The sequence below is a fragment of the Nerophis ophidion genome, linkage group LG29, assembly GCF_033978795.1.
Source record: "Nerophis ophidion isolate RoL-2023_Sa linkage group LG29, RoL_Noph_v1.0, whole genome shotgun sequence".
NCBI lineage: Eukaryota > Metazoa > Chordata > Actinopteri > Syngnathiformes > Syngnathidae > Nerophis > Nerophis ophidion.
Window position 1 is genome coordinate 21,736,186 of NC_084639.1, and position 24,793 is coordinate 21,760,978.

General features: G+C 40.3%; 1 protein-coding gene across 2 annotated transcripts in view; it reads right to left on the reverse strand.

Annotated features, from left to right (window-relative positions):
* fstl5 (follistatin-like 5) overlaps nucleotides 1-21,807 on the reverse strand; it is a 465,215-nt gene extending 443,408 nt beyond the window's left edge. Inside the window, exon 1 of one of the 2 annotated variants that reach the window (XM_061891749.1) lies at nucleotides 21,371-21,807. The gene's annotated coding sequence lies outside the window, so the exon portion shown is untranslated. The remainder of the gene's footprint in view (nucleotides 1-21,370) is intronic. The other variant, XM_061891746.1, reaches the window with a different exon arrangement.
* Nucleotides 21,808-24,793: the final 2,986 nt, after the last annotated feature.

The following is a 24,793-nucleotide window of genomic DNA, read 5'->3' on the forward strand; positions in this document are numbered from 1 at the left end:
CAATTGTTGCAGCAGCTGTCCGGGTGGCTGGTCTCAGGCTATGATGGAGGTGCACCTACAGGATGTGCAGGTGTGGTTACATGTTGTGAGGCCGGTTGGGTTTACTGCCAAATTCTCTAAAAAGTCTTTGGTGGAGAAACAAACATTCATTCAATTCAGAGGAAACAGCTCTGTTGGACATTCCTGCAGTCAGCATGCCAACTACACGCTCCCTCAAAACGTGCAACATCTTTGGCAGTGTGCTGCGTGATAAAACTGCACAATTCAGTGTGGTCTACTATTGTGGGCAGCCTAAGGCACACCTGTGCAATAATCATGCTGTTCAATCAGCATCTGGATATGTCACACCTGTGAGGTGGGATAGATTATGTTGGAAAAAAAGAAATGGTCACTAACACAGATGTGGACAGATATGTCAACAATTTTTGAGAGGAATAGGTATTTTGTGTATATAGTAAAATGATTAGATCTTTGAGTTCCACTCATGAAAAATTGTTGTGTTGATATATTTGTTCAATGTACTTGCTTATGCATGATCATGTGGTCAAAGACAGCTATGTTGTTTTATATATATATATATACACACTTTCTCATGCATTCCGGATCATTTATTAATTAAATTAAAAAAAATACTTGTTATGTAATGACGTCTCTGTGATGATTTGATACAATGTCAAGTGCAAGTTATATACTGTGTATATATATATATATATATATATATATATACATACATAAATACACACACACACACACACACACACACACACAGGGAGAGAGAGAGAGAAAGAATGATGTTACACTTACATTATAATGATGATTATGCTAATACCAATATATTAATACTATTCATATTATTACTGTATATTGGTATATTATTATTTTATTGTATTTAATAAATTACTGTTGTAGAATAATAATACTTTTGACAATACTAACATAATCGATAAAATCCTATATTTTTGTATATTACTGAAGCTAACTTTATTATTCAATTAATATTATTGTTACTACAATTATTGCATTTTTTATGTTTTAATAATACGTTGTTGTTTATGAGTATGTTATTATTATAATCATGGTTATATTATTATTATAGAACTAATCCACAGTACAAAAGAGCTACACCTTGTTGTATTGCTGTTAATTGCTTCCGGGCCTGACTGGTGTAAATCAACATCACTGAATCAACAATTATGAATCCAATATTTGTATACAGTAGCTAGAGCATGAAAAAACTTTTGAATATGTATTTTTGTAATATTATGAGAACCCTCCAGACAGTCAGTGGTCACGATACGGAACATCGTGCGTTGATTGGTTTGGTCTCACCTAGTGGCCGAAAATACTGTAGTATTAATATTTATTGTTAATTTAGCCATTTTTATGCTTGAACGATTTCATTTTTGGCAAAATATACATGAAATATGCTTTAAAAAATGTGAATTGGCAAAAAGCAGTGAAGTTGTCACGTTGTGTAAATGGTAAATAAAAAGAGAATACGATGATTTTCAAATCCTTTTCAAATTATATTCAATTGAATAGACTGCAAAGACAAGATATTCAACGTTCAAATTGGTAAAATTTGTTATTTTTTGCAAAGATTAGCTCATTTGGAATTTGATGCCTGCAACATGTTTCTAAAAAGCTGGTACAAGTGGCAAAAAAGACTGAGAAAGTTGAGGAATGCTCATCAAACACTTATTTGGAACATCCCACAGGTGAACAGGCTAATTGTGAACAGGTGGGTGCCATGATTGGGTATAAAAGCAATGTTTATTCAGTCATTCACAAACAAGGATTGGGTCACCACTTTGTCAACAAATGCCTGAGTAAATTGTCCAACAGTTTAAGATCAAAATTTCTCAATGAGCTATTGGAAGGAATTCAGGGATTTCACCATCCACGGTCCGTAATATCATCAAAAGGTTCAAAGAATCTGGGGAAATCCCTGCAGGTAAGCGGCAAGGCTGTGACCTTCGATCCCTCACTGCATCAAGAAGTGACATCAGTGGGTAAAGGATATCACCACTTCAGAAAACCACTGTCAGTAACTACATGGTCGCGACATCTGTAAGTGCAAAATAAAACTCTACTATGCAAAGCGAAAGCCGTTTATCAACAACACCCAGAAACGCCGCCGGCTTCGCTGGGCCCGAGCCCATCTTAGATGGACTGATGCAAAGTGGAAAAGTGTTCTGTGATACTATTACATTATAATGATGATTATACCTATACCAATATATTAATAATATTTATATTATTACTATATATTGTTATATTATTATACAAAATCATTTAATTAATTAATTATTGTAGTAGAATAATAATACTTTTGACAATACTATCATAATTGATCCATCCATCAATTTTCTACCGCTTGTCCCTTCTGGGGTCACAGGGCATATTTTTTTAATATTACTGAAGCTGACTTTAATATTAAAATAATATTATTGTTATTACAATTATTGTATTTTTTTATATTTAAAAATAAGTTGTTCAACCATCCATCCATTCATTTTCTATCGCTTGTCCCTTTTGGGGTGGTGGGGGGGTCGCTGGAGCCTAAATCAGCTGCATTTGGGCGGAAGGCGGCGTACACCCTGGACAAGTTGCCACTTCATCGCAGGGCCAACACAGATAAACAACATTCACACTCACATTCACACACTAGGGGCCACTAGAGGCCACATTTCAAGTTGTTTTTGGAAATTGTGGACATAGTGGATTATAACGGCGGATTGTTAAAGCCGCAAAGTTGAAAAGCCAGCATCTGTGATGGTATGGGGGTGCATTAGTGCCCAAGGTATGGGTAACTTACACATCTGTGAAGGCACCATTAATAAGAGATACATACAGGTTTTGGAACATCATGTGCTGCCATCTAAGCGCCGTCTTTTTCATGGACGCCCCTTCTTATTTAAGCAAGACAATGCCAAGCCACATTAAGCATGTGTTACAACAGCGTGGCTTCGTAAAAAAAGAGTGCGGGTTCTTTCCTGGCCCGCCTGCAGTCCAAACATGTCTCCCATAGAAAATGTGTGGCGCATTATGAAGCGTAAAATACGACAGCGGAGACCCCGGACTGTTGAAGGACTGAAGCTCTACATAAAACAAGAATGGGAAAGAATTCCACTTTCAAAGCTGCAACAATTATTTTTCTCAGTTCCCAAACATTTATTGAGTGTTGTTCAAAGAAAAGGTGATGTAACACAGTGGTGAACATGCCCTTTCCCAACTACTTTGGCACATGTTGCAGCCATGAAATACTAAGTTAATTATTATTTGCACAAAATAAATAATAATGTTTAGGAGTTTGAACATCTTTGTAGTGCATTCAATCGAATATGGGTTGAAAAGGATTTGCGAATTCCGTTTATATTTACATCAAACACAATTTTTCAACTCATATGGAAACGGGAATGGCAGAAATGAGATGACTTTGTCCGATGACATTGTCCTTTACTGCGTTGATCTTGTTTCCTCCTCCTCGATGAAAGGTCTTGACACATCTGGAGTTTGATGGCGCACATTTTAACATTCCAGCGGCGAAACACCAAAGACCCCGTCCGCCCATTTAGTCCGCCCTCCATCTGCCGAAAGAAGAAGCTGCCTCTGGAGTCCGCCCAGCCTTGACTCGAAAAGCGTCTCGTTCGGCTCGTCTCTATTAAAGCATTTTCGGGCAATAACAGTCCGACAATCCACTCAGAGTTCCATCTTGATGCGGGGGAGAAAAAAGTCACGCTTCGCAAATCCGTTAGAAGACAAGAACCGCGGCGACGGATTGATGGTGTAAACTGAGAGGAGGAAAATGGGAACTGAAATGTTTCTTTCGCTGCAGCAGGAGACACAAATTAAACATGCTAATGTCGGCCTCGTTTGGTTGCCTCCAGCATCAACATAGATCATCAGCACAAGAAGGAAACACCTTCATCGTGTGAGGAATGCTGGAGAAAACATCGACATACCCAAAACCGGTGAAGTCGTCACGTTGTGTAAATGGTAAATAAAAAGAAAAAACGAGTTATATTCAATTGAATAGACTGCAAAGACAAGATACTTAATGTTCACACTGAGAAATTATTATTTTTATCCTTAAATAATCATTAATTTTAAATTTAATGGCAGCAACACATTGCAAAAAAGTTGTCACCGGGACATTTTTACCACTTTCCTTTCTTCTTAACAACCCTCAGCAGCTCAGGCAGGCCAGTCTAGTACCCGCACTCTTTTACTACGAAGCCACACTGTTGTAACACGTGGCTCGGCATTGTCTTGCTGAAATAAGCAGGGGCGTCCAAGACAACGTGGCTTGGATGGCAACAGGTTGCTCCAAAACCTGTATGTACCTTTCAGCATTAAAGTGGAACATTATCACAATTTCAAAAGGGTTAAAAACAGTAAAAATCAGTTCCCAGTGTTGTATTTTCTGAAGTTTTTTTCAAAATTTTACCGGTCCCGGAATATCCCTAAATAAAGCTTTAAAGTGCCTTATTTTCGCTATCTTCGAAACCACTATCCATTTCCCTGTGACGTCATACAGTGCTACCAATGTAAACAAACAATGGCGAATACCACAGCAAGATATAGCGACATTAGCTCGGAATCAGACTCGGATTTCAGCGGCTTATCAATCGATCAATCAATGTTTATTTATATAGCCCCAAATCACAAATTTCTCAAAGGACTGCACAAATCATTACGACTACAACATCCTCAGAAGAACCCACAAAAGGGCAAGGAAAACTCACACCCAGTGGGCAGAGAGAATTCACATCCAGTGGGACGCCAGTGACAATGCTGACTATGAGAAACCTTGGAGAGGACCTCAGATGTGGGCAACCCCCCCGCCCCCTCTAGGGGACCTTAAGCGATTCAACAGATTACGCATGTATTGAAACGGATGGTTGGAGTATGAACGTATTGAAGAAGAAACTATAGCTATTGACGCAATTCATAGCCATAGCATGGCCGAATAGCTGCGTTAGCATCGCCGGTAAAATGTGCGGACCAAACGATCAGGACTTTCGCATTTTGTGACACTGGAGCAACTTAAATCCGTCGATTGGTAAGTGTTTTTTTCGCATTAAATGTGGGTGGAAGGAAACGTAATATAGTTGCAAATGCATCTGCAGGTTATCTATACATCTCTGTGCCATGTCTGCTTTAGCACCGCCGGTAAATAGCATGTTAGCATCTATTAGCGTAGCATGTTAGCATCGATTGGCTGGCAGTCACGCCGCGACCAAATATGTCTGATTAGCACATAAGTCAACATCAACAAAACTCACCTTTGTAATTTCGTTGACTTTATCGTTGCAAATTCATCTGCAGGTTATCCATACATCTCTGTGCCATGTCTGTCATCGCCGGTAAATAGCTTGTTAGCATCGATGAGCGTAGCATGTTAGCATTGATTAGCGTAGCATGTTAGCATCGATTAGCTGGCAGTCACGCCGCAACCAAATTTGTCTGATTAGCACATAAGTCAACAACAAAACACACCTTTGTGATTTCGTATAGTTGCAAATGCATCTGCAGGTTATCCATACATCTCTGTGCCATGTCTGTCATCGCCGGTAAAATGTGGAGACACTCTGGTACATTCAATGGGGGTCTGGCGGCAGACACTTTCGCATCTTCGGGCCAGTGGTGCAACTTGAATCCCTCCCTGTTAGTGTTGTTACACCCTCCGACAACACACCGACGAGGCATGTCTCCAAGGTTCCAAAAAAATAGTCGAAAAAACAGAAATAACAGAGCTGAGACCCGTGTGTGTAATGTGTAGAAAATGAAAATGGCAGCTGTATTACCTCGGTGACGTCACGTTCTGACGTCATCGCCACAGAGCGATAAACAGAAAGGCGTTTAATTCGCCAAAATTCACCCATTTAGAGTTCGGAAATCGGTTAAAAAATATATGGTCTTTTTTCTGCACCATCAAGGTATATATTGACGCTTACTTAGGTCTGGTGATAATGTTCCCCTTTAATGGTAAGTTACCCATGCCTTGGGCACTAATACACCCCCATACCATCACAGATGCTAGCTTTTGAACTTTGCGCCTTTAACAATCCGGATGGTTCTTTTCCTCTTTGGTCCAGAGGACACGACGTCTACAGATTCGAAAAACAATTTAAAATGTGGACTCGTCCGACCACAAAACACTTTTCCACTTTGCACCAGTCCATCTTAGATGAGCTCGGGCCCAGCGAAGCCCACGGCTTTTCTGGGTGTTGTTGATAAACTACTTTGGCTTTGCATAGTAGAGATTTAAAGGGGAACATTATCACCAGACCTATGTAAGCGTCAATATATACCCTGATGTTGCAGAAAAAAGACCATATGTTTTTTTTAACCGATTTCCGAACTCTAATAGGGTGAATTTAGCGATTTAAACGCCTTTCAATTGATAGCCTGTCGGAGCGATGACGTCTCAACGTGAAGCGGATCTGCCATTTTCTCAATCTCATTACACGCACCAAGTAAAATCAGCTCTGTTATTTTCCGTTTTTTCGACTGTTTTCCCGTACCTTGGAGACATCATGCCTCGTCGGTGTGTTGTCGGAGGGTGTAACAAAACGAACAGAGACGGATTCAAGTTGCAACAATGGCAAAAAGATGCGAAAGTCCCTCGTTTGCTCCGCACACTTTACCGACGACAGCTATACTACGACAGAGATGGCAAGAATGTGTGGATATCCTGCGACACTCAAAGCAGATGCATTTCCAACGTGCATGAATGCAAAAAGGTGAGTTTTGTTGATGTTATTGACTTATGTGGAATGTGCTAAGACATATTTGGTCACGGCATGACTGCAAGCTAATCGATGCTAACACGCTATTTAGGCTAGCTGTATGTACACATTGCATCATTATGCCTTATTTGTAGCTATATTTGCATCCAGCCTTTCCCTCCACCCACATTTAATGCCAAAAAAACACATACCAATCGTTGGTTAGGAGGCGATCACCGAATGTGTCCCTGCTTCCTCCCGTGCCGCTGTCTGTTGTGTCGTTTTCGTCAGTTTTGCTTGTATACGGTTCATAGCAATATGGCTCAATAGCTTCAGTTTCTTCTTCAATTTTGTTTTCGCTATCTGCCTCCACACTCTAACCATCCGTTTCAATACATGCGTAATCCGCTATGTTTGTTTCTGGTGGCTTCACGCAGTGACGTCACAGGACAATAGACGGGTGGATATAGCGATGGTGAAAATCAGGCACTTTGAAGCCGTTTTTCCGGATATTGCGTGATGGGTAAAATTTTGAGGAAAACTTCGAAAAGTAAAATAACCCACTGGGAACTGATTTTATTGGTTTTAACCCTTCAGAAATTGTGATAATGTTCCGCTTTAACTTGCGCCTACAGATGTAGTGACCAACTGTAGTTACTGACAGTGGTTTTCCGAAGTGTTCCGTACCCCATGTGGTGATATCCTTTACACACTTGGATGCCTTAGACGACTAAGGCATCCAAGGTCACGGCTTTTAAAACTTCGCGCTGAAATGAGTCCGGCTGGTTCTTTTCCACTTTGCATCAGTCCATCCTAGATAAGCTTGGGCCCAACGAAGACAGCGGCTTTTCTGGGTTTTGTTGATAAATGGCTTTCGCTTTGCATAGTAGAGCACCAATGATTTTGTCACACACAAACTAGGTGTGGCGAAATTATTCTCTGCATCTGACCCATCACCTTTAATTGCCACCTGGGAGGTGAGGGGAGCAGTGGCCAACACCGCTGGCCGCGCCCGGAAATTATTTTTGGTGATTCAACACCCAATTCCAACCCTTGATTCTGAGTGTCGAGCAGGGAGGTAGCGGGTCCCATTCTTTATAGTCTTTGGTATGACTCAGTCGGGGTTTGAACTCACAACCTACCGATCTCAGGGCGGACACTCTAACCATTAGTAGAGTTTTAACTTGCACTTACAGATGTAGCGACCATGTAGTTATTGACAGAGGTTTTCAGAAATGTTCCTGAGCCCATGTGGTGATATCATTTACACACTGATATCAGTATCGAAGGTCACGGACTTGCCGCTTACGTGCAGTGGTTTCGCCAGATTCTCTAAACCTTTTGATGATATCAATGAGTGTAGATGATGAAATCCCTAAATTCCTTGCAATAGCTGGTTGTTAAAAATTTTGCTCAGACATTTGTTGACAAACTGGTGACCCTCGCCCCCTCCTTGTTTGGGAAAGACTGAGCATTTCATGGAAGCTGTGTCATGATCCGTAGTCCGGATCATGTTTTTGTATTTTTTGTCAGTTTTGGACTGCTTTAGTTCCTGTTTTATTTTTGGTTGCCATGGTTATTCTTTGTGTTCACCTGTCTCTGATTAGTGCTCGCCCAATCACCTGCTTCCCAAGCACCAATCAGAGGCGGTATTAAACCTTGTTTTTGCCAGTCAGTCGGCCTGGCATCATTGTTCGATTTATGCCGTGTCCACGTAAGTGTTGTTGGTTTCATGCCACAGTTTCATGTTGTTCCATGCCATAGTCCAGGGGTAGGGAACCTACGGCTCGCGAGCCAGATGTGGCTCTTTTGATGACTGCATCTGGCTCTCGGATAAATCTGAGCTGACATTGCTTAACACAATAAGAAATGAATATTTCCAATTGTAATCAAAGTGTTAAAAATAATGTTCAAAATATAAAACATGCTCATGCATTTGAATCCATCCATCCTTTTTTGTACCGCACTTGTTCAAGAAGTTGCATTAAGGGTAAGAAGTGGTTTATTTATTATTGGTTAGTTTAGGGCTTGCCCTCCTGGGGGTTCTGCAGACCACCAAGCACCAGAAATGAGAGCCTGTTTCAGGGTTACAATATTGTTTTATTTTTCAATAAGTCCAGCAATTGTATTTTAGTCTTTCATTCTCGCTCGCGCTCTGGCTCCAGCCCCAACCCCGTCCCTCCTACTGGCTGCTGCTTACAACAGAGCGGCAGGTGACCATCTACACACCTGTCGCTGATTTCGAGGCCTGTCCTGGCACACCCCAGTTCGCTGCAGGCCCGCAGGCCACGCCCCCTCCACAGTTAGCTTCAGAATAACAATGTTATTACAAAGAATAAGAGACCTCTTATACCCTAGAAATGTTGGTCTTACTTAAAAATGCACACGTTTAGTCTTGTTCAGTGTTAAGAAAAATATTATATGGCTCGTACGGAAATACTTTTTGAGATATTTGGCTTTTTGGCTCTCTCAGCCAAAAAGGTTCCCGACCCCTGCACTAGAGTATAAGTCGCATTTTTGGAGGAAATTTATTTGATGAAATCCAATACCAAAAACAGACATTTGAAAGGCAATTTAAAATAAATAAAGAATAGTGAAAAACAGGCTGAATAAGTGTACGTTAAATGAGGCATAATTAACGAACCTGCTATGTTAATACTATGGTAAGAATCATTCCAAAGACTATAACATATAGAACATGCTAAACGTTTACCAAACAATCTATCACTCCTAATCGCTAAACTCAGTTTTTATGAATTACCGCCAATGTGGAAATGATCAATTTTCATAGGTACGGAAGTAGTAGCAGGTAGCATCTTTTTTTCCCACAATGCACTTCTGCCATGACCCGCCCCCGCAGAATTTTTATTGGTTGAAATCTGTGTGAGACGATTGCTGATATGCACCAAGTCTCTTTTGTGAATGAGATAAATAATATTACTTGATATTTTTACATCCATCCATCCATTTTCTACCGCTTATTCCCTTTCGGGGTCGCGGGGGGCGCTGGCGCCTATCTCAGCTACAATCGGGCGGAAGGGTAAAGTGTTAATAATTTCACACTCCAGAGTAGGGCTGCGACTCTTTGGGTGTCCCACGATTCGATTCAATATCGATTCTTGGGGTCACGATTCGATTCAAAATCGATTTTTTTTTCAATTCAACACGATTCTCGATTCAAAAACGATTTTTTCCCGATTTAAAAGGATTCTGTTTTTATTATTTACATAGGATTTCAGCAGGATCTTCCCCAGTCGGTTGACATGCTAGCAGAGTAGTAGATTTCTGTAAAAAGCTTTTATAATTGTAAATGACAATGTTTTATCAACTGATTGCAATAATGTATTTTTTTTTTAACTATTAAAAGAACAAAAAATATGACTTATTTTATCTCTGTGAAAATACTGGACACAGTGTGTTGTCAAGCTTATGAGATTTATTTTTATAAATGTCTAATGATAATGTCAATGAGGGATTTTTAATCACTGCTATGCTAAAATTATAACTAATATTGATACTGTTGTTGATAATATTCATTTTTGTTTCACTACTTCTGGTTTGTTCTGTGTCGTGTTTGTGTCTGCTCTCAATTGCTCTGTTTATTGCAGTTCTGAGTGTTGCTGGGTCAGGTTTGGTTTTGGAATTGGATTACATTGTTATGGTATTGATGTGTATTGTTTTGTTGGATTGATTTAAAAAATAAAAATAAAAATAAATAAAAATCGATTTTTTAAAAATGAGAATCCATTCTGAATCGCACAACGTGAGAATCGCGATTCAAATTCGAATAGATGTTTTCCCACACCCCTACTCCAGAATTACGAAAAAAAAACTGCGACTTATAATCCGAAAAATACAGTATTTGATGAACATTCATCAACTTTCTCAGTCTTTTTTGCCTTTTGTGCCAGCTTTTTAGAGACATATTGCAGGCACTAAATTCCTAATGAGCTAAAATTTGCAAAAAAACAACAAAGTTTTCAAGTTTGGAGGTTAAATATCTTGTTTTTGCATTCTATTCAATTGAATATAAGTTGAAAAGGATTTGCAAATCATTGTATTCTCTTTTTATTTGTTTTTTTACGGGCGAAAAGTAAGAGCTGGCAGTGGGAAGCTGCAGTATAATTCTCAGCCAGCAGGGCCGGCCCGTGGCACAGGCCGTATAGTAGAGATGCGCGGTTTGCGGTCTCATCCGCGGAGTCCGCGGATGAGACCGCGGGTCGGGCGGGTGACATGACGAAAAAATAGATTTTAAATAGATTCGGGCGGGTGGCGGTTGAACCATCCGGAAATATTTGATATACATGATTCTGCGATTGGTATCCTTTGCCATTCAAAGAGCCATTTAAGACCCGTGTCATAAAGCGAAGAAGACAATAGGAGACGCCATTATTCTCTTGAATGACTGCCGGCATTGGCTTTGTCGCCTTCTACAGCATTTACGATCTGTTTGTCAGTCCAGCAACATGTGTGTGGCTTCCGCAGCTACACGCACACGACTGCAAGGCATACTGGGTGACACAGAGTACACTAATGGTTGTGATATAAACAATTTTAACACTCTTAGTAATATGCGCCACGCTGTGAAGCCACACAATACAAGATTGACACACACATTTCGGGAGAACATCCTCACAGTAACACAACATAAACGCAACACAACAAATACCCAGAATCCTTTGTATCCGTGACAATTCCTGACTATTTTATACACCCCGCCAGCAGCAACTCACTCGACGTTATCCCGTTTATTACACGGCTTACTTGTGAAATACTAAATTTGAGACATGATTTTCATCAAAATACGACTTGTATCGGTGATTTTTCCGCTGTTTTGCTTTGACTTTTAGAAATTGAAGGGAAAGTTTACATATTATCCTTTAGTCGACGAAATCTACTATAATCTTATGATACTTCGTCAATTAAAACTAGACTAAAATTAAAACAATTTAAATAACTAAATTATGACTAAAACTACGGGTAAATTACTTTTTAGTCAAAAGACTATGACTAAAACTAAATCAAATTTTGCTGTCAAAAATTAACACTGGACCTGGCTTTTTAGCACTAAGCTAATGTTACATGATTCGGCAATTGTGAAGTGCATTATATTTATATAGCGCTTTTCTCAAGTGACTCAAAGCGCTTTACATGGTGACACCCAATACCCAAGTTACATTTAAACCAGCGTGGGTGGCACTGGGAGCAGGTGGGTAAAGTGTCTTGCCCAAGGACACAACGGCAATGACCAGGATGGCGGAAGCGGGAATCGAACCTGCAACCCTCAAGTTGCTGGCACGGCCACTCTACCAACTGAGCTATGCCGCCCCGCTATGCTAATCAATAAATAGCTAGTTGTGTTTTAACGTGGGGTTAATATTGTGGAGGGGGCTAAACTGTTATGGAAAATAATAATGTAACGTTAGGTCATTACAGCATTACATTCCTCAGGGACATTTGTATTAGATGCAAGATTAAAAAGATCGTGAGATCGACAGGCGGATCGGTGCGGCGTCTTCAGTAATGCGGACGTTGTACCGATCCGTTGTGGTGAAGAAGGAGCTGAGCCGGAAGGCAAAGCTCTCAATTTACCGGTCGATCTACGTTCCCATCCTCACCTATGGTCATGAGCTTTGGGTCATGACCGAAAGTATAAGATCTCGGTTACAAGATCTTTCCTCCCTCGAGTGGCAGGTCTCTCCCTTAGAGATAGGGTGAGAAGCTCTGTCATCCGGGAGGAATTCAAAGTAAAGCCGCTGCTCCTTCACATCGAGAGGAGCCAGATGAGGTGGTTCGGGCATCTGGTCAGGATGCCACCCAAACGCCTCCCTAGGGAGGTGTTTAGGGCACGTCCAACCGGTAGGAGGCCACGGGGAAGACCCAGGACACGTTGGGAAGACTATGTCTCCCGGCTGGCCTGGGAACGCCTCGGGATCCCCCGGGAAGAGCTAGACGAAGTGGCTGGGGAGAGGGAAGTCTGGGTTTCCCTGCTTAGGCTGTTGCCCCCGCGACCCGACCTCGGATAAGTGGAAGAAGATGGATGAATGGTTAAAATCAGCTTCCTCCATTTTGAAAATGATGAAAAATGATGATTAAAAAGCAAATACAGAGAAATCTGTAAGATCCCTTTTTTGTAATATAGTTGTTAAAGTCATACTGGGTTTGTGCAGTGCCTCATTTATATTGTATTTTTAATTTATTTTATGCAACTTCTTGACACGTTTTATTTAGCGTTTATGTCTGTCAAAAATATTGTATTTCATATATTCATTGTTTATTTTTTGTATTAATGTATTTTTTCATATTTTTTTCTATCTTGTTAACTATTCTGATTGTTATTTTGAATCTTTAAGTAAAAAAAAAAAAGGTCAAAGACAAAGCTATTCAGTTTCTTGTGAGTATGTACACTTCACTGCTGATGTGGGGGGGGGCGCCACCTAAAATCTTGCCTAGGGCGCCAGATCGAGCAAAAGCCGTAACGCGACAAGATGTGGTATTTACACGCTAATCAGACATTTACATGTGTTTAATGTGCACGGGTGACCCTCCCACCGAGCAACTGGAGAGCAGGTAAAAGCGATCAGGGGAAATTTATAGATGTAAATAGAACGGGGGGGGGGGGTTAAAGCAGCACAAAGTTGCACCGCTGCAGTCGTTAACGAGCGCGTCGCACCTCACAGGCGGGAAAGAGCGGAGAAATTGTGGCGTGGATCCGTGCTGCGGAAATGACAAAAGGCGCGGAAGGTCCAATGGGTGCGTCGTTAAAGGGGAACATTATCACAATTTCAAAAGGGTTAAAAACAATACAAACCAGTTCCCAGTGGCTTGTAGTATTTTTTGATTTTTTTTTCAAAATTTTACCGGTCCCGGGATATCCATAAATAAAGCTTTAAAGTGCCTTATTTTCGCTATCTTCGAAACCACTATCCATTTCCCTGTGACGTCATACAGTGCTGCCAATACAAACAACATGGCGGATACCACAGCAAGATATAGCGACATTAGCTCGGATTCAGACTCGGATTTCAGCGCCTTAAGCGATTCAACAGATTACGCGTGTATTGAAACGGATGGTCGGAGTATGGAGGCAGATAGCGAAAACGAAATTGAAGAAGAAACTGAAGCTATTGAGCGAATAGCTATTGACGCTATTCGGCCATAGCGGGGGTGTACCTAATGAAGTGGCCCACAGCATGGCTGCCTTATTAGCATCGCCGGTAAAATGTGCGGACCAAACGATCACGACTTCCGCATCTCGTGACACTGGAGCAACTTAAATCCGTCGATTGGTAAGTGTTTGTTTCGCATTAAATGTGGGTATCTAGTTTCAAATGTACATACAGGTAGCGTAAATAGCATGTTAGCATCGATTAGCGTAGCATGTTAGCATCGATTAGCTGGCAGTCACGCCGCGACCAAATATGTCTGATTAGCACATAAGTCAACAACATCAACAAAACTCACCTTTGTGATTTCGTTGACTTAATCGTTGCAAATGCATCTGCAGGTTATCCATACATCTCTGTGCCATGTCTGCTTTAGCATCGCCGGTCAAATGTGAAGACACTCTGGTACATTCAATGGGGGTCTGGCGGTGGATTTCTTGCCAGTGATGCAACTTGAATCCCCCCCTGTTAGTGTTGTTACACCCTCCGACAACACACCGACGAGGCATGATGTCTCCAAGGTTCCAAAAAATAGTCGAAAAAACGGAAAATAACAGAGCTGAGTAATGTGTAGAAAATGAATATGGCGGTTGTGTTACCTCGGTGATGTCACGTTCTGACGTTTATCTGTCTAAAAGACAGATAAACAGAAAGGCATTTAATTTGCATAAATTCACCCATTTAGAGTTCGGAAATTAGTTAAAAAAATATATGGTCTTTTTTCTGCAACATCAAGGTATATATTGACGCTTACATAGGTTTGGTGATAATGTTCCCCTTTAAAGGTCTACCGAAAGCCACAACTACCGACCACACAGTCTGATAGTTTATATATCAATGATGAAATATTAACATTGCAACAGATGCCAAGACGGCTTTTTTAGTTTACTAAATTGCAATTTATATTGCAACAGTATCCTGTTGGGAACGTCGTCTGCTTTTATTGCATAACTAAACAGTATTCTGGACATCTGTGTTGCTGAATCTTTTGCAATTTGTTCAATTAATAATGGAGACGTCAAAGAAGAAATGTGTAGGTGGGAAGCGGTGTATTGCGGCCGCCTTTAGCAACACAAACACAGCCAGTGTTTCCTTGTTTACATTCCTGAAAGCTGACGGTGAAACTTTACTATGGAACATAAAAAAGGGCTATTTCTGTCTGTCATTCCGTCATACATTTTTTTTTCCATTTTATTTCTAACAAACACAAATCATTATTTCTTCTAGATTTTCCAGAACGAAAATTTTAAAAGAAATTCAAAAGACTTTGAAATAAAATTTAAATTTGATTCCACCGATTTTTCTAGATTTGCCAGAATATTTTTTTTTAATTTTAATCATAACAAGTTTGAAAAAATGTTTCACAAGTATTCTTCGTCAAAAAAACAGAAGCTAAAATGAAGAATTCAATTAAAATGTAATTATTATTCTTTACAATTAAAAATACATTTATTTAAACATTGATTTAAATTGCCAGGAAATAAGAGGAAGGGATTTAAAAGGTAAATTATTTTTGATTATAGTGTTTAAATAAACAACCATGTACTCACGTCCACGCCGCACCCGTGCTGATTCTCATCTGCGTCGAAGAAACAATCCACGTCCAAGCCATGTTGTGACATGTATTTACTAGTCTCAGGCTTGGACTTGGTCTTGGGTTGTTTTCCCGAGGTGCGACGCGAATGGAGTGGAAACGGCGTGAAGGTGGGTACATATTTAATATATTTACTCATAAACTAAAAACAGGAACAAACAAAAAAGCGCTCACAATGGAGGTACACAACTTGGGCTATGAAACAAAAGACTAGCACAAAGGCTACAAACTATAAACATGAAACCAAACACTTGTGCTATGGCATGAATAACAAAAACTTGGACAAAATGAACAACATAGCAAGGCATGAAGCAGATAATCGAGGTCGTGAAGGAGGTGATGTTGCCAGACTGACTACCTGGTAACTGTGGCTTAAATAATGAACATGATAAGTGAAAACAGGTGTGAGACAAGACAGGTGAACTGATTGGTTGTCATGGTAACAAAACAGGGAGTGAAAAAAAAAAAAGGAACTTAGAGTCCAAAGGTCCTAGGTAGTCTCCCATCCAAGTACTAACCAGGACAGACACTGCTTAGCTTTGAGAACAGATGAGATTTGGGATGCTCAGGGTAGTATGGCCATAGGAAACTAATGAGCAGATAGGACAGATGAAAACTAAATCAGTTGGCATGGTAACAAGACAAACAAGGAAATGCAAAACAGAACTAAATGTCCAAAAAACTAAACATAGCATGACCAAAATAAAACAAGCTCGCTTTGCTCGACATTTTTAATTCTAAGAGAGACAAAACTCAAATAGAATTCAAAAATCCAAGAAAATATTTTAAAGACTTGGTCTTCACTTGTTTAAATATATATATATTTTTTTAACTTTGCTTCTTATAACTTTCAGAAAGACAATTTTAGCGAAAAAATACAACCTTAAAAATGATTTTGGGATTTTTAAACACATAAACATTTTTACATTTTAAATTCCTTCCTCTTCTTTCCTGACAATTTAAATCAATGTTCAAGTATTTTTTTTAATTGTAAAGAATAATAAATACATTTTAATTGAATTCTTCATTTTAGCTTCAGTTTTTTCGACGAAGAATATTTGTGAAATATTTCTTCAAACTTATTATGATTAAAATTCAAAAAAAATATTTTGCCAAATCTAGAACATCTGTAAAATCAAATTTAAATCTTATTTCAAAGTCTTTAGAATTTTCTTTTAAAATGTTTGTTCTGGAAAATCTAGAAGAAATAATTTGTTAGAAATATAGCTTGGTCCAATTTGTTGCATATTCTAACAAAGTGCAGATTGGATTTTAACCTATTTAAAACATGTCATCAAAATTCTAAAATTAATCTTAATCAGGAAAAATTACTAATGATGTTCCATATTTATTTATTTTTTTCAAAAAGATTCAAATTAGATTTTTTTAATTTTTTTCGGCTGGATTTTAAATTTTAAAGAGTCGAAAGTGAAGATAAACTATGCAAATTTAATTTTAATTTTTTTCGTGTTTTCTCCTCTTTTAAACCGTTCAATTAAGTGTTTTTTTCATCATTTATTCTCTACAAAAAAACCTTCTGTAAAAGGAAAAAACATGTACGACGGAATGACAGACAGAAATACCCATTTTTTATACATATAGATTTATTTATTAAAGGTAAATTGAGCAAATTGGCTATTTCTGGCAATTTATTTAAGTGTGTATCAAACTGGTAGCCCTTCGCATTAATCAGTACCCAAGAAGTAGCTCTTGGTTTCACAAAGGTTGCTGACCCCTGGTATATGCTAAGTATTTGCTTTAGCTTCGAGAGCGATCAGGCACCTGGTTCTGTCGGCTGTTTTCTGTTTTTTTAAATACTTTGATATTGAGGAATAAATCATGTTTTTACCTGGAGTAGTCCGTCCGCGTTTCTGGGAGAACAACCCCGCAGTAAATTGCGAAAACCCCGTTGTGACACCAATGGGTACAATGATACCCTTGTGGGAACTAGCTGATGGCTACTGTATTGTATGTGGACTTTGCTAAAAACTGCTGCACTTTATATACAAAACCCAAAACCAGTGGAGTTGGTCTCACCACATGGGCTCAGGAACACTTCGGAGAACCACTGTCAGTAACTACAGTCGGTCGCTCCGTCTGTAAGTGGAAGTTAAAACTCTACTATGCAAAGCCAAAGCCATTTATCAACAACACCCACAAACCCCGCTGGCTCCGCTGGGCCCAAGCTCATCAAAGTGTAAAAGTATTCTTTGGTCTGACGAGTTCCACATTTCAAATTTTTTTTTGGAAACTGTGGACGTTGTGTCCTCCAGACCAAAGAGGAAAAGAACAATTCGGACAGTTCCAGGCACAAAGTTAAAAATCCAGCATCTGTGATGGTATGGGGGTGTATTAGTGCCCAAGGCATGGGTAACTTACACATCTGTGAAGGCACCATTAATGCTGAAAGGTACATACAGGTTTTGGAGCAACATATGTCGCCATCCAAGCAACGTTATCATTGACGCCCCTGCTTATTTCAGCAAAACAAAGCCAAGCCAAGTGTTACAACAGCGTGGCTTTATAGTAAAATAATGCGGATACTAGACTGGCCTGCCTGAGTTACTCAGTGTTGTTAAAAGGAAAGGTCATGTAACACAGTGGTAAAAATGCCCGTGACAAGTTTTTTGCAATGTGTTGCTGCCATTAAATTCTAAGTTCATGATTATTTGCACAAAAAAATTAAAAGTTTCTCTGTTCCAACATTTAATATCTTGTCTTTGCAGTGTGTTCAATTATATATAAGTTGAAAAGGATATGCAAATCATTGTATTCTTTTTTTATTTACAAAATACACAATGTGACAACTTCACTGGTTTTGGGTTTTGAACTTCTGCAATTCAAATGAAGCTGCAATGTGATGGCAGTCACACATAAGAGATACGTGTCGACTGCAATGTGATGGCAGTCACACATAAGAGATACGTGTTGACTGCAATATGATGGCAGTCACACATAAGAGATACGTGTAGACTGCAATGTGATGGCAGTCACACATAAGAGATACATGTAGACTGCAATATGATGGCAGTCACACATAAGAGATATGTGTAGACTACAATATGATGGCAGTCACACATACGAGATACGTGTAGGCTGCAATGTGTTGGCAGTCACACAAGGGATATGTGTAGACTGCAATTTAATGGCAGTCACACATAAGAGATATGTGTAGACTGCAATATGATGGCAGTCACACATAAGAGATACGTGTAGATTGCAATGTGATGGCAGTCACACAAGGGATACATGTAGACGGCAATATGATGGCAGTCACACATAAGAGATACGTGCAGACTACAATATGATGGCAGTCACACATACGAGATACATGTAGGTGCAATATAATGGCAGTCACACATAAGGGATACGCTAGACTGCAATATGATGGCAGTCAGACATAAGAGATATGTGTAGACTGCAATGTGATGACAGTCACACATAAGAGATTTGTGTGGACTGCAATGTGATGGCAGTCTCACATAAGAGATTTGTGTGGACTGCAATATGATGGCAGTCACATATAAGAGATATGTGTAGACTGCCATATGATGGCAGTCACACATAAGAGATACATATAGACTGCAATATAATGGCAGTCACACATAAGAGATATGTGTAGACTGCAATATGATGGCAGTCACACATAAGAGATATGTGCAGACTGCAATATGATGGTAGTCACACATAAGAGATAAGTGTAGACTAAAATATGATGGCAGTCAGATATAAGAGATACGTGCAGTAAACTGTTGCACCTTTGTAGTATACTCGTTCACCTTTGCTTGGTTTAGTCGTGAACTTGTGGACCAATTAAATTAATCACACACTCACAGGTGTGAAAATGTTTTTTTTCGTGCAATACACAGTGTATACTGAGACTTAGACTAACTTTAATGATCCACAAATGATGTTTATTTTAATTGTTTGTATGTGTATGTATATGTATATATATGTGTATGTGTACATGTATATGTATATGTATGTGTACGTGTATATGTATATGTATATGTATATGTATATGTATATGTATGTGTATGTGTATATGCATATGTATATGTATATGTATGTGTGCATGCATATGTATATGTATATGTATGTGTATGTATATATGCATATGTATATGTATATGTATATGTATATGTATATGTATGTGTATGTGTATATGCATATGTATATGTATATGTATGTGTGTATGCATATGTATATGTATATGTATGTGTATGTGTATGTATATATGCATATGTATATGTATATGTATGTGTATGTGTATATGCATATGTATATGCATATGTATATGTATATGTATGTGTATGTGTATGTGTATATGCATATGTATATGTATATGTGTATGTATGTGTATGTGTATATGTATAAGTATATGTATATGTATGTGTATGTGTATATGCATATGTATATGTATGTGTATGTGTATATGTATATGTATATGTATGTATATGTATGTGTATATGTATATGTATGTGTATATACATATACACATACATGTATGTGTATATGTATATGTATATGTATATGTATGTATATGTATATGTATTTGTATGTGTATATGTATATGTATGTGTATGTGTATATCCATATGTATATGTATATGTATGTGTATATGTATATGCATATGTATATGTATGTGTATGTGTATGTGTATATGTATATGCATGTATATGTATATGTATGTGTATGTGTATATGTATGTGTATATGTATGTGTATGTGTATGTGTATATGTATGTGTATATGAATGTGTATGTGTATGTGTATATGTATATGTATGTGTATGTGTATGTGTATATGTATATGTATATGTTTATGTATATGTATATATGTATGTGTACGTGTATATGTATATGTAAAAGTTTATGTATATGTATATATATATATGTGTATGTGTATATGTATATGTATATATGTATGTGTATGTGTATATGTATATGTACAGTATATGTTTACCTGCATATTGCACATGTGTATGTGATGGGGTGCACTGCTGGGTCCGCAGTAATGGTAATGGTACTCAAAGGTACTCAAAGCGCTTTGACACTACTTCCACATTCACCCATTCACAAACACATTCACACACTGATGGCGGGAGCTGCCGTGCAAGACCTTAACCACCACCCGTCAGGAGCAAGGGTGAAGTGTCTTGCTCAAGGACACAACGGACGTGACGAGGTTGGTAGTAGGTGGGGATCGAACCGGGAACCCTCAGGTTGCTTGCACACCGTCCCGTAATAGCGTAGTACAGTTATAGATTGGTACAATTGCTGTTCCCGATGCAAAATCCATTTATGAGAGGGGCCCGGGGAAGAAGAAAGAGGATCGTCATCGACAGAAATAAGAAAAATAGATTATGTTTCTCTGCAAATTCACTGTTAGAATCATCTTTTTAAAAATCACTCACATTGTCTCATTTAAAACAGTTTGTCTGTTATAGTAGTCATCAAAGATGAATGTAGCCCAGACGTAACATGAACAGAAGTTAATCTGCTTTGGAAAGTCCACACACTCCTGTTCCATCTGCTGCACACACACACACACACACACACACACATGCACACATGCAAATAAATCAACTAACACAATTAAAGTGCCCTTGCAACAATCCTCAGATCCTACAGAAAAGAGAATAAAAAACATAAATCTAATCCCTTTGCTAGAAAAACAAAAAACAAAAACGGTGTCACTCAAGGATTAGCGTGCATGTATGCGCGCGCACACGCAAAGTAGTGTGGATCATTACCAGACTGACGTGTTGTTGCCACTAACGTCACATTTACAAATATTATTTCTCAACTTCGAACTCCCAGACGCAGACTTTTGCAGCACAATAAAACACGCAAACACACTTTTTTTTGTCCTTACCTGCGTGCGCACGCACGGGGGAATCCACCGGAGAAATAAATCCACGCGCAGAGAAACACGCAGTCCGGTGCCGGTGATAATCTCCGTAGATTGGACGCTGGGTGAAGAGTCCACGAGGGGGAGGAAATGGAAGTGGTTTAATCCACGGTGGAAGTGTCACGTGAGGAGGAGGATGAAGAAGAGGCGGAGTGTAAGCAGCACGACACGTTGGACAGCTCCCACGGAGCAGCACGATCTCACCTCGGCCGCGCTCGGCTCGCTTGTGAGGGAACTCAACTCCGTGCGCGTCCCCGCGAGATTCGCGAGCGGGAGAGGGAGAGAGAGAGGGAGAGAGAGAGAGAGAGAGAAGGCGAGCGAGAGAGGGAGAGAGACAGGGAACGAGAGACAGAGAGAGAGAAAGAGGGGGAGAGAGAGAGACAGAGAGAGAGAGAGGCGGAGCAATAACGAGGGGGGAGAGAGGAAAAAAGAGACAGAAAGAGAAAGCAAGAGAGGGCGAGAAAAAGAGAGGGCAAGATAGAGGGGGTAGAGAGAGTGATGGAAAGAGAGAGAGGGAGAGAGACAGGGAAAGAGAGAGAGCAAGAGAGAGCGAGAGGGGGGAAAGAGAAAGTGAACGTGAGAGAGGGTGAGAAAAAGAGAGGGAGAGGGCGTTAGAGAGGGAGAGAGAGAAAGAAAGAGAGAGAGGGCGAGAGAGAGAGAAAGAGGGAAAGAGAGAGATAGAGTAAGAAGGCAAGTGAGCGAGAGAGGGGGAGAGAGACAGGGAACGAGAGAGAAAGATACATCGAGAGAAAGAGGGGGGAGAGAGAGACGAAGGGAGAGAGAGAGAGATAAAGAGGGGAGAGAGGGGGGTGAGAGGGAAAAAGAGACAGAAAGAGGAAGCGAGAGAGGGCGAGAGAAAGAGAGGAGAAGATAGAGGGGGTTGAGCGAGTGATGGAAAGAGAGAGAGGGAAAGAGAGAGAGAGTGAGAGAGAGAGGGGGGAGTGAAACTGAAAGTGAGAGAGGGTGAGAAGAAGAGAGGGAGAGTATGTTAGAGAGGGAGAGAGAGAAAGAGAGAGAGAAAGAGAGAGACAGAGAAAGAGGGAAAGAGAGAGATGGAGTAAAAACGCAAGTGAGCGAGAGAGGGGGGAGCGAGACAGGGAACGAGAGAGAAAGAGGGGGAGAGAGAGAGAGACAAAGGGAGAGAGAGAGATAAAGAGGGGCGAGAGGGGGGAGAGAGGGAAAAAGAGACAGAAAGAGAAAGCGAGAGAGGGCGAGAGAAAGAGAGGGCAAGATAGAGGGGGCGAGAGAGATAGAAAGAGGGACGGCATAGCTCGGTTGGTAGAGTGGCCGTGCCAGCAACTTGAGGGTTGCAGGTTCGATTCCCGCTTCCGCCATCCTAGTCACTGCCGTTGTGTCCTTGGGCAAGACACTTTACCCACCTGCTCCCAGTGCCACCCACACTGGTTTAATTGTAAGTTAGATATTGGGTTTCACTATGTAAAGCGCGTCGAGTCACTAGAGAAAAGCGCTATATAAAATCTAATTCACTTCAGAGAGCAAGAGGGGAGAGAGACAGGGAAAGAGAGAGAGAGGGGGGTTAGAGAGAGAAAGTGAAAGTGAGAGACGGCGAGAGAAAGAGAGGGAGAGTGAGGGGAAGAGGGAGAGAGAAAGAGAAGGGGCGAGAGAGATATAAAGAGGTAGATAGAGAGAGAGAGAGAGAGAGACGGCGAGTGAGTGAGAGAGAGGGAAAGACAGAGAGAGAGAGGGGGAGAGAGAGATAGAAAATGGGAGAGAGAGAGGGAGAGAGACAGGAAAAGAGAGAGAGAGACAGAGAAAGAAAAATAAGGAGGGGGAGAGAGAGAAGGGGGAGAGAGAGAGAAAGCAAAAGCGAAAGAGGGTGAGAGAAAGAGAGTGCATTATAGAGGGGGTAGAGAGAGTGAGGGAAAGAGAGAAAGATAGAAAGTGGGAGAGGGACAGGGAAAAGAGAGAGAGGGGAGAAAGTGAAAGTGAGAGAGGGCTTAGAGAAAGAGAGACAGAGTGAGGGAGAGAGAGAAAGAAAGAGATTGAAAGACAGAGACGGCGAGAGAAATATAGAAAGAGGGAGAGAGAGACAGAGAGAGAGAGAGAAGGCGAGTGAGCGAGCGAGACAGAGAGAGAAAGAAGGGGAGAGAGAGAGTTAGAAAGAGGGAGAGAGACAGGGAAAGAGAGAGAGAGAGACAGCGCCACAGAGGGATAAACAGGGGGAGATAGAGAGGGGGGAGAGAGGGAGAAAGATAGAAAAAGAGAAAGCGAGGGCAAGATAGAGGGATGTAGAGAGAGAAAGGGAAAAAGAGAGAGAGTGCAAGAGAGATATAGACAGGTAAAGCGAGAGAGAGAGAAAGTGAAAGTGAGAGAGGGCGAGAGAAAGAAATTGAGAGTGAGGGAAAGAGAGGGAGAATGAGAGAGATAGAAAGAGAGTGAGAGGGAGGGAGCGAGAGAGAAAAAGTGAGAGGGGCAGCGAGAGAAAGCGAGGGAGAGAGAGATAGAGAGAAAGAGGGATTGAGATGAAAGAGACAGAGAGAGGAGGGAGAGAGACTGAGAAAGTGAAAGTGAGAAAGGGCGAGAGAACAAGACTAAGAGGGGGGAAAGAGAGAGAGATCAAAGAGAGAGAGAAGGCAAGAGAGAGATAGAAAGAGGGAGAGTTAGAGGGAGGGAGTGAAAGAGAGAGAGAAAGATGCAGAAAGAGAGGGGGAGAAGGGGCAAGGGAGAGAGAGAGGGATTGAGATGGAGAACGACAGAGAGAGGTGGGAGAGAGCAGGAGGGAGAGTGGGAGAGAGGGCGAGAAAGAGAGAGGAAGGGAGAGAGAGAGAGCGAGGCTGAGAGAGAGAGTGAGAGAGGACGAGAGAGAGTGAAAGCAAGAGAAAGAGAGAGGGGGGAGAGTGAGAGAGAGGGCGAGAGAGAGCCAATCAGAAGTATGGGATGGAGGAGGCTTATACAACAAATGTTGGTATCATGATGCCAAGTTGTTACAAAACCAGTATCAGCAATATTTATACTGATAGTTTTTACTAGGACATTTTTCAAGATATTTTAATATTTGTATTTTGGCTTTAATGATGGAGATGATGATTAATACTATAAAACAGGAAAGATGTACAACTTCATTGCATGGAAGTATTTGAGCAGAAATAAAGTATTACTTATAGGGAAAATACCGTTGGCTTTATCGGATGAGTACTGTTCATATTCAAACCGATACGGCAACAATTGTCAGTACCTGGGAAAGGTGTGTGTAAACACATCGTAACTGTTTTTGAAAATAACATCTGTTTTTTTATTGCAACATTTAAAACATGTACGATTGTAACGTGCATCTTAGGTGTAGTTTTTATTATCAAATTGCTGGCAAGTCAGTTCAGTCTTTGCTGTATAGTCTTTTGTCGTGCCCTAAAAAGTGTTATTGCTGTA